Source organism: Euprymna scolopes, chromosome 29 (genome assembly GCF_053919585.1).
Source record: "Euprymna scolopes isolate OS-2025 chromosome 29, ASM5391958v1, whole genome shotgun sequence".
Classification (NCBI taxonomy): domain Eukaryota; kingdom Metazoa; phylum Mollusca; class Cephalopoda; order Sepiida; family Sepiolidae; genus Euprymna; species Euprymna scolopes.
Window position 1 is genome coordinate 114,807,915 of NC_136510.1, and position 16,244 is coordinate 114,824,158.

The window sequence follows — 16,244 nt, forward strand, 5'->3', positions numbered from 1 at the left end:
TGGCGTTGCCGAAACGATGGATATCGTAATACAATTAGAACGAACTCTTTTTTTCAAAGAAGCAACCTCAATCTAAGAACCATTGTAATAATTATGTATATGTGGAGCATGGATTTTCCACAAAAAACTATGGCAACAGAAAGTGAGGTGAGTGCCAACACAGTGAGCGACTGGTGCAACTTTTTGAGGGAAGTGTGCACTCAGTACATTGAACAAAACCCAATTCAATTGGGGGGTGTAGATGAGACCTGGACCCCAAAAGAGGTTGAAATTGATGAAAGCCATTTTTACCCTCGGAAATATCACAGAGGAACTGTCCGACGTAGCCATTGGGTGTTCGGCGCCATCGAACGAGGCTCTAAGAATTGCCTTTTGATCGAGGTTCCAGACAGAAAACGTGAAACTCTGGTCCCTATAATTCGCCAATGGATCTTACCCGGGACTCGTATAATAAGCGATGGGTGGAGCGCTTATGCAACCGTAGCAGACATTGACTTTGGTATTTACAGCCACGATGTTGTTGTCCACGAAAGAAATTTTGTGGAGCCTAACGACGCGACTATAAATACTCAACTTATTGAAAATACGTGGATGCGAGCGAAGAAAAACTTTGTCGTCAATTCGGTACATCAAGGGCTCTCTTCACTTCATATTTAAATGAATTTATGTGGCGTGAAAGAGTTGGCCCAAATAAATTTTGTGAGCTAATTTGTTGCATCGCCTCCATCTATTCTGTCTAAATTTATAAAATGAAAATTAAAAATATAAACTGTTTTTTTTTACATCATATTTTTATAACATTACATCTTAAAAAAAATGAACACCTTGTTTTAAATACCATTTTTATGAAAAACTCTGAATAAAATATTTTTTATAAACACTGTTTTAAAAAACAAACAAACTGTGATTGTTTCTCAACAAAAAATTAAATGACCGTTCTAAATAAATTATTTATTATTATGATATTGAAAAACTGTTTTTGTACTTAATTATTATGCTTGTTTGTCAAAGTTTGCTTTAAATTTGCGTTTTCCGGTTTCGTAATACGGCGATTCATGTTTTGGATCAACCGGATCACGTGACTCTTCTGGCGGCCATGTTGTAAGCCCTAACGGTATTTTTGGAGATTGCCAAAAATAAAAAAAAACATAAATAAATAAATAATAATAATAATAATAATAATAATACAACAACAACAACAACAACAACTGCAAGCGGCGAGTGAAGTTAATCCCGGAAAGTTTCAACAAAAAAACAAAAAAAAACAAAAAAAAGAAGTTAATCAACGAACTTAAAATATAACAATGTTAAGTAACAAAATAAACTTATTAATTAACGATGTTAATTTAACGTGCACAAAACAAAAGTAAACAACCTGTTACAATGAAATGATGTTAATTAAATCAATAACAAATAATAAATAAACTTGTTTGAAACGATGATAATTAATCAAAAACAAAAATTGGCACTTGATGAAGAGTGTGGACCCTGTGAAAACGTTTGCTTTCCACGAACGGCTCCCTTACCGGACATGCGCACAGGATTTTTTTTTTTTAATCGAGCGTGTTTTCTGTTTTGACTTTAGTTGAGAAAATAAAATAAAAATGAATTTAAAATTAAAGATGAAATAAAATAAATTTAAAATCAATCAAAATTAAAATAAATTTAAAATGAACAAATAAAATAAAAACAAGCACAAAATAAAAGTATAAATGAAATTTATTCAAAGAAAAAAAAGTCAAAACAGAAAACGCTCGATTAAAAAAAAAAAAAAAACTTTCTTCGCATGTACGGTAATGGAGCAGCTCGTGGAAAGCAAACGTTTGCGCAAGGGCCCTCTTGCACTTTAGGCAAATGGAAATTAGGAAGATACAAAAGGAACAGGAGTTGTTTGACACCGGTAAAAACAATGCAATTTGATTGGATAGAGAAATTATGACGTCATTACTATTTAATATTGATACAATTTAAAAATTGAAAATATTGGAAAAGAATTTGATAACTAAGTATTTAATAATTAATAGTATTTTTAGAATTTTTAAAATTTAAGTTAAGAAAGAATTTAAGAATTGAAATTATTGTAAAAGAATTTAATAAGTTATTAATAACAGTATAAAATAATTAATGTAGACGCATTTTTAAGAGTTAAAGTCATTTAAGTAACAATTCGATTGCTGATTTATAGTGAACTATTTTAATTTTATTTTAAATTTAAAAACGTTAATTAGCTCGCCAGTTAAAAGATTTTTTTTAAGTTCAGATAGAATTTAAGAATTGAAAGTATTGTAAATAAGTATTTAATAGTATAAAAATAAGGGTTTGTATTACTGTACACATAGATTCGAAAAAGTTGTCAAAAAACAAATATATAACAAATAAATATTATCAAAGGCAAGATAAGTTACTTTTCTACCAAACTGGATACATTTTTTTTTGTTTTTATTCAATGTAACATGTTTATTCAGCTCGAAAAACATGCAGTGTTTACCGATGTATTGTAAAATTCAAAATGGCGCCCAACACTCTCTTTAACATGGTAAGTTTGGAAAAAGGTGTTATAAATAATAAACTAGACAAAATACTATTAAAAAAACACCGATATATGTCAACTAATGTCACAGTAACATATATTGAGCGAATTTCTAACAGTATTTTGTCTAGTTTATTATTTATAACATCTTTTCCTGAACTTACCGTGTTAAAGAGAGCGTCGGGCGCCATTTTGAATTTTCCAATACATCGGTAAACACTGTATGCTTTTCGAGCTGAATAAACATGTTACATTGAATAAAAACACGAAAAATATATCCAGTTTGGTAGAAAAGTAACTTATCTTGCCTTTGATAACATTTATTTGTTATATATTTGATTTTTGACAACTTTTTCGAATCTATGTGTACAGTAATACAAACCCCAAAATAATTAATGTAGAAGCATTTTTAAAAGAGTTAAAGTCAATTAAGTAACAATTCTATCGCTGACTTATAGTGAACTATTTATTTTCTAATTAATGAAAATTACACGTAAAAAATTGTTTATTTATAAAATGACGTCATAATTTCTCTATCGAATCAATGGCATTCTTTCAACCGGTGTTAGACGACTGCTGTTCCTTTTGTATCTTCCTAATTTCCATTTGCCTAAAGTGCAAGAGGGCCTTGAAGTATTTAAACCGCCAATAGTCAATGAAAAATGCTTCTCTTGTGTGTGTGTGTGTGTGTGTGTGTGTGAGAGAGAGAGAGAGAGAGAGAGAGAGAGAGAGAGAGAGAGAGAGAGAGAGAAAACGAACACTTTATCTTGTGGAGGATATTTGAACGTTTTTCTTTTTTCCCTTTTTTTTGTTATTTGTTTCCTTTTTTTAAATACATTTGTACATTTTAAGATTTTATGGATAATTATTTTATTTATTTATTTTTGGATAAGAGTTTTGACAATGCATGTAGGTAGAGAAAGGACGGTGCGATTTTTGAAAATTATTATTATATTCAATTTACTGTATATTTTGTTTTATTAAATTGCTAATGCTAGGTGAGACTACAGAATAAAAATAAATAAACCTTAATCATAGCCAGAAATTGACGGTTTGGCACTTGTACAGTTTAATCAAGGCATCAAAAAATGAAAATATCGAAAAAAAAAAAAAAAAAAAGGGGGTTATATTGTATGTATCTTTTTTGGACTGAAGGAAGATATCCGAAAAAAGGTTTCGTTTAATTTAATCGAGTAGTTTTTTTTTTACAGCGGAAAAACACGTTTTTATGAGAGCACGTTGAAGTCAGCCAATCAGCCATTGTGGAAATTTTTAACACGCCACGGGGAGATAACTACATGTAAAGCGCCGACACTCCCTCCCCATCTTTATTACTAGCTTTTCTTCCTAAAATTCGAACCTTTTGCTCGGTGTCATAACAAATTGTTTTTTCGCTGTAAAAAAAACAAAAAAAAACTACTTGATGAAATTGAGTGAATTTTTTTTTTCGGAGAACTTTGTTCCTTAACGTATACGTACAAACCTATTTTCGATATTTTCATTTTTTAATGTCTTGATTAAACTGTACAAGTACCGACGGCTTTAATAATACTTCAAAATCTCCTTCAAAAATGTTTTAATCATCCTGAAAAACAAATTTATGTTTTAGGGTACGCTGAAAACGAAAATAGCGTTTACAATTACTCGAGTAAACGAGTAGTTTCCTAGATATGAAGACATGTTACTTTTTAAAAAGTGGGGGATCACTTTTCTATAATAATTTAACGTATAATGAGCACCCATTTTATAGCCATCTATTTGGGTGTGAGGGTGCAACGTACAATAAACACAATTTTACATAAAATGAGCACCCGAACGTTGACCACCTCCCAACAAAACGTATGTGTTTACTTGGGGGGGAGGGGGGGGAGAGACACTCGACTTTGAAAAAAATTGGCAAAACCCTTTTTTTTCTTAAACAAACAGATGGCCATATGGTGGGTACCCATTATTAGTTAAATTATTATAGAAAAGTGATCACTCACTTAAAAAAAAAAATGGAAGATAAAAGAGAGAAACCAGTATGCTGTCTGAGGCAGAACAGAACTTTGCACATATTGAGAAGGAGGGGTTGGCCCTGATTTTTGCGGTTAAAAAATTACACTAATATTTGTATGGGAATGATTTTACTTTGTTCACAGACCACAAGTTGTTATTGGGGCTATTTGCTGAGGACAAACCAATTCCTTCTCTTGCTGCAGCCTGGGTTCAATGCTGGGCCCTTTTTATAGCTGTTTACAATTATAAGTTGGAGTATTTTGATGGGTCCCTCAATGGAAATGCAGATTGTCTGAGTCATCTTCCAATCAATGCACAGAAACAACATGCCACACCATGCACTAACAGAATACACTTGATGAACTTGATTGACACTCTAGTAGCTGTGGCAGCAGTAAGAATGGTGATGAGAAGAGACCCAACTTTGAGTCGGGTGTATGAATACATCATGAATGGCTGGAGCAAGTGTATCCCAGACACAGCGATGAAGCCCTATTTCAACAAGTGAACAAAGTTGACATGTGAAGATAGTGCGGTATTATGGGAAAGTAGAGTTGTAATTCTGGCCAAACTTTGAGTGACAGTTTTGCAGCAACTGCTTCAGGCACACAGGGATCATACAGATGAAGGCCCTTACTCACAACTATGTGTGGTGGTCAAATCTAGACGCTGACAGTGAGAAAACAGGAAAAGCTTGTGGAATCTGCATGCTTAATCAAAGTAATCCCAGCAAGATTCCCATTCATTGCTGGAAATATCCAAGTTCGCTGTAGGAAAAGATTATGCGGGTCCATTTTTGGGACATATGCTTCTGATAGTAGTGGATGCTCATTCAAATTGGATATAGATATGTATAATCAAAACATCTTTTGCAACAGCGACAATTGAGAAAATGAGAGGGATCTTCACAACACACAGACTAGCGGTATTGGTTGTGAGTGACAATGATCCCTGCGTTACAAGTCAAGAATTTAAAGCATTCATGAATTCGGCACATTTTCACGGCTCCTTAACACCCGTCCTCAAATGGACAAGCATGGCACAGTGTGCGCACATTCAAGGAAGGACTCAAAAAGGATGCAAACAGACCACAAGGCTACACTCGAAACCAAGGTGGTGAACAGATTTTTATTCACTTATAGGATAACTCTTAACTCATCAACTGGGGTTTCTCCAGCTGAGCTGATGTTCAAACAATGTTTCATTCACAAAGCTCTGCACATGAAAAATAAAATGGAAAGGAGGAGCCAATGAATACTACCACTGTAATGTACGTAGGTACACAGGGGACGATAACAGGGGGAACACCGGCAAACGGGCGGTGCAGAAAGAGACAGCATGTAGATACTTGCGGTGGGCTCTCGGCTGAATAAAGTCTTAAAACAAACTCGGCGTTTGCATTCTCAGTGAGAAACACCACATGGCGACGAGGATGAGATCATTTCTCATAAAGGGGAAAGTTATTTAAACTTTTTCTCCGAAAAACATTGCGTTTAATAGAAATTAAATAGCGACATATTTCTACCTGCACACACGCATTTTAAAAACATGACGTCTTATGGTAAAATCGACGAATTCTCGCCGAGTGGAGGTGATTGGGACACATACTCAGAAAGATTGGAGTATTATTTCGAGGCTAACGGAATACAAGATCCAGGAAAGAAAAAGGCCGTCCTTCTTTCTGTTTGTGGTGGTGAAACATTTTCTCTGCTGAAGGATCTTGTTACGCCGCACAGCTTAAGAGACAAAAGTTATGTGGAACTCTCGCTCTCGTTAAAGGAGCACTGCAACCCAACACCGTCCGTAATTGTTGAGCGATTCAACTTTTACATGTGCCGCCAACAACCAGGTCAGTCCATTTTGGATTTTATTGCTCATTTAAAAAAAAATTACAAAGTTTTGTGAGTTTGGAAATACGATAAAAGAGATGTTGAGAGATTTGCTCGTCGTTGGATTGATGGATGACCGAATCCGTCGGCGACTGCTTTCCGAGAGGAAACTAACATTTTCTTATGCCCGACAGATAGCTCTTGCCATGGAAAGTGCAGACAGGAATGTTAGTGACATGGCAGCCTGTTCAACGTCCAATTTTACAATGCAGACAAAAGTCAACCAGGTTGAACGGCCTACTCCACTACGGAGACAAAAACAAAGACCATGTTTCCGATGTAACGGAAAACATTACCCCGACTCCTGTCGTTTCAAAGAGGCAACGTGTAATTTTTGTCACAAAACCGGTCACATTTCGCCAGCCTGTTTGACCCGGAAGTACAACAACAGAGCTGGAAATCGTAAAACCCACAAGGTCACCAGTGAAGAACCAGTAGACGAAGATACAGGCAGCGACTGCGCCTCGGTGCATAGGCTGTTTAACCTGCCAGCAAATAGCAAAACCGAGCCCCTGATGGTGTTGGTGGGCATAAATGGCCGCAATGTCGAGATGGAGATCGACACCGGAGCTGCTGTTTCATTGATCAGCTGCAATGCATTTGAAAAACTATGGAGTGAACCTGATAAGCCGGTACTTAAGCCTATGTCACAGAAACTAGCAACCTACACGGGAGAAAGTATCACGCCGTGTGGTACGTGTCAAGTGTCGGTAGACTATGATGGCCGACAGTTTCGTTTGCCATTAGTGATTGTTCCTGGTTCTGGCCCTGCACTTCTTGGTAGAAACTGGTTACGAGTAGTGCAACTCAGCTGGAAACGCATCCATCAGCTGAAAGCAATAAATGCTACACCTGCAATTGAAGATATTATTGCAAAATACCCCAATGTTTTCAAGGATGAATTGGGTGCACTGAAGGGTTTCACAGCAAAACTTAGTGTTGACCCGAAAACAAAGCCCATATTCTGCAAGGCTCGACACGTGCCCTTTGCATTGCGTGAAAAGGTTGACAAGGAGCTGGATCGACTAGAGTCTCTGGGTATTATCGAATCAATACAATACTCAGAATGGGCTGCCCCTATAGTAGCAGTTGTCAAAACTGACCAAACAATACGGTTGTGTGGAGATTATAAAACTAGAATAAACAAATGTTCAAATCTCGACGAGTACCCTATCCCCAGGATTGATGATTTGTATGCAAAATTGGTGCAGGGAAAGAAATTCACCAAGCTTGACTTGAGATCAGCATTCCTGCAGGTTCCGTTAGAGGAAAACTCAAAGCAGTACCTTACAATCAATACACCACGGGATCTCTACAGGTTCAACCGCCTCAGTTTTGGAGTAAAATCAGCTCCTGGTATCTATCAATGCTGTATGGATAATTTGTTGGCAAATGAACCACATGTCGTATGCTATCAGGACGACATACTAATTACAGGATCATCAGATGCAGAACACTTGAGCACCCTTGACCGAGTGTTAGGGAAACTCTCAGAATCTGGTCTCCACGTTCGTCTGTACAAGTGCAAGTTCATGGCACCCTCCTTAACCTACTTAGGTCATTGGATTGACTCCGAAGGTCTTCACCCTACAGCAGAAAAGATCCGTACCATCCGGGATGCACCAGCCCCACGCAATGTGACCGAACTTAAGGCTTTCTTGGGCTTATTCCAGTTCTACGCTAAGTACATCCCCAACGTCGCAGATAAGTTGGGCTTCCTCTATTATCTACTGTGGAAAGGTGTCTCTTGGACGTGGGGCACCCCCCAATTAACAGCTTTTCAGCGAGCCAAAGATGCATTGCAGACCACAAATGTCCTGGTTCACTATGACCCGAAGAAGGAACTGGTACTGACCTGTGACGCCAGTCAATATGGTGTCGGAGCTGTTTTGTTGCACATCTTTGCCAACGGTTCAGAGAAACCTGTTGCTTTTGCTTCGAGAACAATGTCACCGGCTGAAAAAAATTATAGTCAGTTGGACAAGGAGGGACTGAGTATTATCTTTGGGGTTAAAAAGTTTCATCACTACTTATTTGGACATGTATCCCATATCATTACGGATCATAAGCGACTTATCAGCCTCTTTAGCCCAACAAAGCCAACATTGGACACCCTGCCACCAAGAATAATACGTTGGTCACTATTGATGAGTGCTTACGATTACACGATAGAATATAGGCCTGGTTCACACATCGTCACTGCCGACGCAATGAGTCGTCTCCCCCTGCAGGAAGCGTTAGATGTCCCAACACCAGGCTGCATTATACATCTCATGGATCACCTGGACAATTCCACCGTTGACTTGACTGACATTTGTGCTCATACACGCAAAGACCCCATCCTATCTAAGGTTGTTCAAGCCACACAACATGGAGGGTGCAATCTCCCACATGATGCTCCATATTTACCATTTCACGCTTGTAAAAACGAACTAAGTGTTGAAAGGGGGTGCCTGCTGTGGGATTCACGAGTGTTAATTCCCCCCCATCTCAGGCAGAGAGTGTTGGACGAGCTTCACCAATGCCACCCTGGCATAGTCAAGATGAAGTCCCTCGCCCAGACCTATGTATGGTGGCCTGGGATAGATGCTGACATTGAAAAAAAGGTGAACAACTGTTACCCTTGTCAGTGCTCCAGAAGCCTACCTGCTAAGGCACCACTACACCCCTGGGAATGGCCAGCTGAACCTTGGCAGCGGGTTCACATTGATTATGCCGATTACAATGGCCAGTACCTGCTTGTCATTACGGATGCACACTCAAAATGGGTTGATGTCTATACCACAAGTGCAGCTACTTCAGCCACTACAACTGAAAGGTTGAGGCGCTGTTTTGCTACTCATGGTCTCCCGCACATTGTTGTCAGTGATAATGGCCCATGCTTCACCAGTTCAGAATTTGCAGAGTTCATGAAACGGAATGGTATCGGACACAAATTTGTCAGTCTACATCATCAGGCATCAAATGGTCTAGCCGAACGCTCAGTTGGGCTGGTTAAAAACGGTATTAAAAAATGTTGGGAGGAACTCTGGAAACAAAGATATCCCGTTTTCTGCTGACATACCGGACAACGCCTCACACAACAACGGGATCTACCCCGGCAGAGTTGTTGATGAAGCGAAGATTGCACACCAATCTGGATCGTATGAAGCCCGCCACCTCAAGTGTTGTATATAACAACCAAGAATGTCAAAAGTTTCACCATGACAAATCTGCCCAGATGCGTTCATTTGATGAAGACCAAGCAGTATTTGCACAGAACTTTGGTTCCGGATCCATGTGGTTGGCTGGTCACATTCTGGAAAGAGTATCTCCTTTATCCTTTCTAATCAGATTGCAGGATGGCCGGTTGGTTCGTCGCCATCAGGATCACATCAGGTCTCGCCGTTGTATCACCGAACCAGCACCTCAATCCCCGAGTGAAAACAATCCAGAACGCATTTTCACGGAACTAAACATGCCTCCAGATTTGGCAACAGAAAATAACACACATCCACAGACTCCATTGACACATGAGAATTCGCCCGATTATGAGCAGCCAGATAGAGAAGTGAGTGAGCATACCCCACTAGCCCTGCCACGACGATCGGGTCGTACAATAAGATCGTTTTAGTCCGGATTGACTAAAGATTGAACAACTACCTTTTATTTTTTCTTAACTTTAAAAAAAAGGGGGGATTTCAATGGTCACATACTGAGGCAGAATAATTCTCGACCACAAAAGGGTCACAAGGGAAGTCTACTCTGACCTTTTTCCATGATAAATGGACCTTTCTTTTTTGGGGGAAGATGTAATGTACTTAGGTAAACAGGGGACGATAACAGGGGGAACACCATAAAACGGGCGGTGCAGAAAGAGACAGCATGTAGATACTTGCGGTGGGCTCTCGGCTGAATAAAGTCTTAAAACAAACTCGGCGTTTGCGTTCTCAGTGAGAAACACCATAACCACTTTGTAAATTCAAAGTAGCTGATCATGTACTCTTGCAGAGTTATGGATCTGTTCAATGATAAATTGAAAGTACCATTATCAAAGCAGTGAATTTTGAAGTGGGGACTGGTGGAGGGATAGTAAAGAGGCATGTGGACCAGCTGGTGAAACTTCCATCAAGGGCAGCAGATAAAGTGACGCCTGAGATACAGACAGATAAAGCTTCAGAGAATATTGAGAATTCTGGCACACCTAAAGTTTCCGGCACACCTGAAGTTCCTGAGGAAAGTTTAGTACCTGAGAACAGATATATGGATGAAGATGCAGGGACTTCCACAGTGGTGAAAAACCAGCATCGCCACCCACTCACAGGTCAGGACGTATTTGAATACTACCCACAAAATTTAACAATTATGTTTGTGATTTCAAGCAAAATTGAAGGGATGTAATATATTGGGCAGAGTTACTACATCACTTATCCTAATGTGACTAATTATAGCCCTTCACAAACAGAGGGCATAGCCGGTTTTTTCTGCTGTTTTATTATTGTAAATAAATGAGGTGAGGCGTGGCCATTTTGGAAGTGACCTTAACACTCCTTGTTTGTAACCATGATAATTTAGCTTTGTCTGTTTTATTCATGCTAAGTGTTCCAGTAAGAACACATTAATATGTTAGGTTTTTTTCTTATAAATCTTCATGAAGCAAAAACAAATATCACTGTTAATTCATTATTCCAATTCGTTTCACTTTTGGTACAAGTGTGTCGTTATAATCCCAATTCTGACACCATGTTATGTTATGGAGTTCATCGGTCAGGATGTCTACGATAATAAATTGATAAGATGAGAGCAAGGCAAAGTACATGCTGTATTTACGAGACGCCATGACATAAGGGAACAATAACAAATAAGGACAATAACGTTTCTAAACTTCAGTGTTATAATAAGAAGACATAACTATCACAACAGGGTGTATCTTATTTTCATCGAAGATAGCTCCAAAGAATCTGACTTGTTGGGTTATTCTTTGGGATAACATTTCACCCAGTTCTGCCTTCATTCCGTATCTCAAGTGAATGGTGCATTTTATGGGTGCATGAACAGATGATTATTTGGTCAAAGTAAGATGTGGCATTCTCCTGCAAAGTTACTAATCTGATCAGTTTGATCTGGATATGAAGAGTTGTACTGCAAAATGCGATAAACAAAATCATGAAACTATTGCTATAAAACTAAGCTCCAATGTCACATTTTAGATATGATACTGGCATGATTTTTCTTTGTTTCCTATCAATGTAAGTTTTTAATCAAAGTGTAGGGGAATTTAGGCAAAGAACACCGATTTATATAGACACCAGGGAAGTGATTTCCCTTGACACACGGAGACATGGGAGAACGAGCTTGAGCATCGAGAAGAGCAGCTGTGTTACCCCCCACCCCCACCCGTTGGCATAACACCCATGGGAAATACACAGAGATGTTTTGGCCTTAACAGAAAATGTAAGGTTTTATCCCGGTGAAAACATTGTCCCACTATGAGAAAAAAGTAGGACTTTAATCACTTCTAAGTGAGTACCAAATTATTGTTGTTCTGTATTTGTGATGTTACATGACTTTCATGTTTGTCGATTTGTAATAAAATGGGTATTTACGTACTCGTGAATTATCTGCATTCGTTAAGTATTTATATTAGTAAGCATTTCTAGTTTCAGTGATTCAACTAACTATGAAACCCCTAACGTTTACAACAAAAGTTTAGATTCAATATATTCGTCTGTTTATGGTGTAAGATCGTAATTTAAAATAATAGATTTTATCTGGTTTTACTTACTAACTCTTTATATGCTTATATAGAGTCAAACAGAAGTTATTTCCCTTACCTACTACTCCTCTTTTGAATGAACTGCAAACTCCTACTTCCATACTAATTTTACTAATAGAAGTTAGTCAATAAAAACTTCTTGTTCTATACACACGTGTCCAGTTGTTTCTTCTCGTGCCATTATTAACATGTAATCACTTAACAATTGAATACTAGAAAGAAAACAAAGCTTCTATCATGTTTTCATGGAATTGATTGGAGTATTGTCTAAAGGGGTAACTGGATCACATGCTGCATAATTGACTAGGGGACACTTTGCTTTCTAGATGGAGCAGTGTAGGCTAACAATTTTTAAATCATGAAGAGAGAATAATTATAGTACAGTAGGTCCCTTGATGGCCAATATATAGAATTTAATCCATTTCTATTCCCCCTTGTATGCACATTGAATCTGTACGGGTCTGTGTTGTGGGATACTGAATATCTTGTAAGCCGTAAGTACAGTGGTTCCTTTTTATGTCATGCCTAGATATGGTTGTCTATTTCGGTCAATACATTTTATATTTTCTTATGCGACCATATTAACCTTATTGGGACAAATTATCCATTGAAAATGGAATTTTATTGAAATAAAACAGAATAATAAATCCTAAATCAATATACCAAGAGGTATTTTTTAAATGAAAATCGCTCCAAACAAGGCATGAAGCCATTTGATGCAAAGAGCTAAAAAAATAGTACATCAAAGGATAAGTTTTAGATGGAATAGATCCAAACCCAGAAAACAGCAATTCTTCCTTCTTTGTCAGAAACATCTCTCCTGGAATGTAAAAGGACGAAATAAGGGAAGCAAGAATTACGCAGCTGCCAAATGTAAACTCAAGATCCACTTTCTACTTTCTTTATTAAAAAAATACATTATGGACATCAAGGGATGGAGAAATAAAAGCCTTGTACAAAATGTTGCTTCCTTTGGTACAACATTAATAAATGCATAGGCAACATAGTATAACAATGCGCCTTATGTCAGCAACACCTAAAAACAAAAAAATGCAGAACCCCCAATGCCACATGAGATTCAAGTGAAGCCATAACAAATACTGACCTATTTCACACTGAAAGCTTTAACTTTATGCACATTGTGAACTAATATTCCAAATTCCCCTTTGTGAGATTGCTTTCAGGAGAAAGTGATAAGTGACAATGGTCTACACTTCAGCTCAGTCCATTTCAAGTAATTCGCAAAAGAATAGGACTCTGAACGTCAAAGGTCATCACCCAAATTTCTGTAGTCGAATGTGTCCAGGCAGAAAAATCTGCATTAAAAAAAGCTGCTTCAAGTGGTCATAGTATTTCTATGCTTGCAGACAACTACTCTAGATTATATCACTCTATCACCAGTTGAACTTCCATAGCAAAGGAAGCTAACTTGGAACATTCCAATCAAATGCACAAACGAAAACACCAACAAGAAGATAATGACATGATTGTATCAGAGGCAGGCAAATCAGATGTTCTATAATCAACATACAAAATCTCTGCCCAAACTGCATGTAGGACAACCTGTGCCTCTTTTAAATAAAGAAGCAGGTGAGTGGTCTCCTGGACCTATCACACAATTGAACAGAGAACCAAAGTCGTACATAATACAGATCCCTTCTTAAAAAAACCCTCAATCAAAATCAACAGCACCTTAGAGTAGACCCATCAGGAACCACATAAAGTCCTGAGGTACGCCCAACTGAAATCTCTCAAGAGCCCATCAAAAATTGTACACTCGGTGTAGAGAAAAACGACACACAAAAGTAATAGTTACCTCTTAAACAAACACAGCTCAGAGTACTAGACACAAGCACATACAACAATAGAACAAATCAAATAACCAGACCTGGACGTATAATCAAATAACCCAAAAGGTTTACATATGAAACAATCACACAGTAAGTTCTTTTATCGTTTTCTAAAACTTTCCTTTTCTTCTCTTTTCATTTAGTTATTTGAAAGAAGTATGATGTGATAGTATGTCATCATTATCTCCCCTTAGATAACTCTCCAAAAAAGAAGAGTCCCTTTGGAACTATAGTAATGCTCACTTTCACTGCTTTTTTTCACCACTGAACATACAAGTAGCTTGACATATTTCTTCGGTTTCATTCTGAATTTCCACGTCTCACGAAATGACGAATTCTCGTTGTTAAGAAGTGAAGATACAACATTTTACACTTTTCACAGATTTATTTCCTTATTTTGTTCGTTACTAAGAAAAATCTGTCTCTTTTAATATTCGTGTATTTCATTTATACTACAAATTTCTTTGCTTCATAAACTCCCCACCTTGTTAAAACGTCCCATTTTGTCCATGTTTATTGAAATCATATTTATTTCTATCGAAAATGTGCAATGATTTACTCTCAGCTTTCAGCAGTAAATCCTGTGTGTGGGTTTCACAAATTAATGCATACTTTGCAATCCACAATATTGTTTAACTATCAACGTCCCCATGTTAGGAAGCAAAAAATAAAACTAAAATATAAAAGAGAGAAAATATCATGGAAATTGAAAAACAAGTTATCAGCAGAACACTGGAGAGAAAGTTGTTCACCAAGGAGCACAAAAGGAAGCTGAAATAGGATTGCTAATCAAGGTGTTGCCGTGATTTGGAACTACAGACTAAATAATGGAGGTCAATATATTTAGAATTAGTTTATGGTTCGTTTTGGGAGTGGCGATGAGTTTTGCGACAGTTTATGACAGTTGAGGACAGTTTTACGTTTGCAAAGGTTAAGGATATGTTGAGTTGAGGAGAGTTGCGATTAAGACACAGTTGAATGTAAGTTGTACCTTAGAGCAGATTGAAATGAGCTGACATCAACTGATGAACACAGCCTCGCAGATGACTATGTAGTTATGGACCTTAGTCGGAAGAGGGTTGATGATGTCATGCACACGCACATCCAGAATCCAAATGATATTTACAGGATGTGCCGGAGTTTGCTTGTTTTTTTGCTTGTTTTGTTTTATTTTTTAATACTTATGAGCTACTGAACATACCTCAGCCACTCCAATCTGAGAAATAACGACACGGCCAGAAAAAGATGAAAGAAATCCACAGTACACAACGCTGAGGTTAGCTAAGGCCGAATGGGGCAACACATGGTCGTATTATAGACAGATAGATGACAGAAATAAGTGTGAAAAATGACAGTTGACTTGACATACACATTTATTTACAAGGAAGCCACACATAGAATGGTACAAATTATATATATCAGTCTTAGTCCGATATTACTTGAGTTTGTGTATCACAACTATCACAAACAGAAATAGTATATCTCCATCTTTATATATGCAGGTCGAACTCGTTCTTTCGTTAGCGTCTGTCATGAAGTTCTCACATCTCTACACGAGAACTCACATAACAGAAGTAAAAGGAGAGTAATTCGACCTGAAAGAAAAGGGGTTAGCGCCCTTTGATCCTGTCCTATCATCCTAACACACAAAACGGTAAATATAAAGAACAGATTATAAAAAAAATTTGTGCAAGAATTAAATACATTATTTTCACTTCATTAATAAAATTTGTTAATTTCAACAATAGAGTTTTAATTGTACTTTTCATTTAAATATTCACATTAAATCAAATAGAATTTAAATAATATTGTTGCTTAATTATACACAGAAAGGTCACTATAACGAACACTATTATAAAATAACATAAAAGAATTAAATACGTTATTTTTTCAATCTCATTGAATAGAATTTGTGAATTTCAACAAATTTTAACTGTAGTTTTCATTTAAATAATATCACTGGATAAAAACAGAACTTGTCAATTTATCTATCGTTTTTACATATCTTCTGCAAATTTAATACTTTGAGTCAGTCGCTGCTGACACTTTAAATTCAATTTACATTAATGGATATTGAATCATCTTCCATAATATTCACACACACTCACGCACATTATATATATATATATATATATATATATATATATATATATATATATATATATATAGAGAGAGAGAGAGAGAGAGAGAGAGAGAGAGAGCATATATATATTACATTGAGT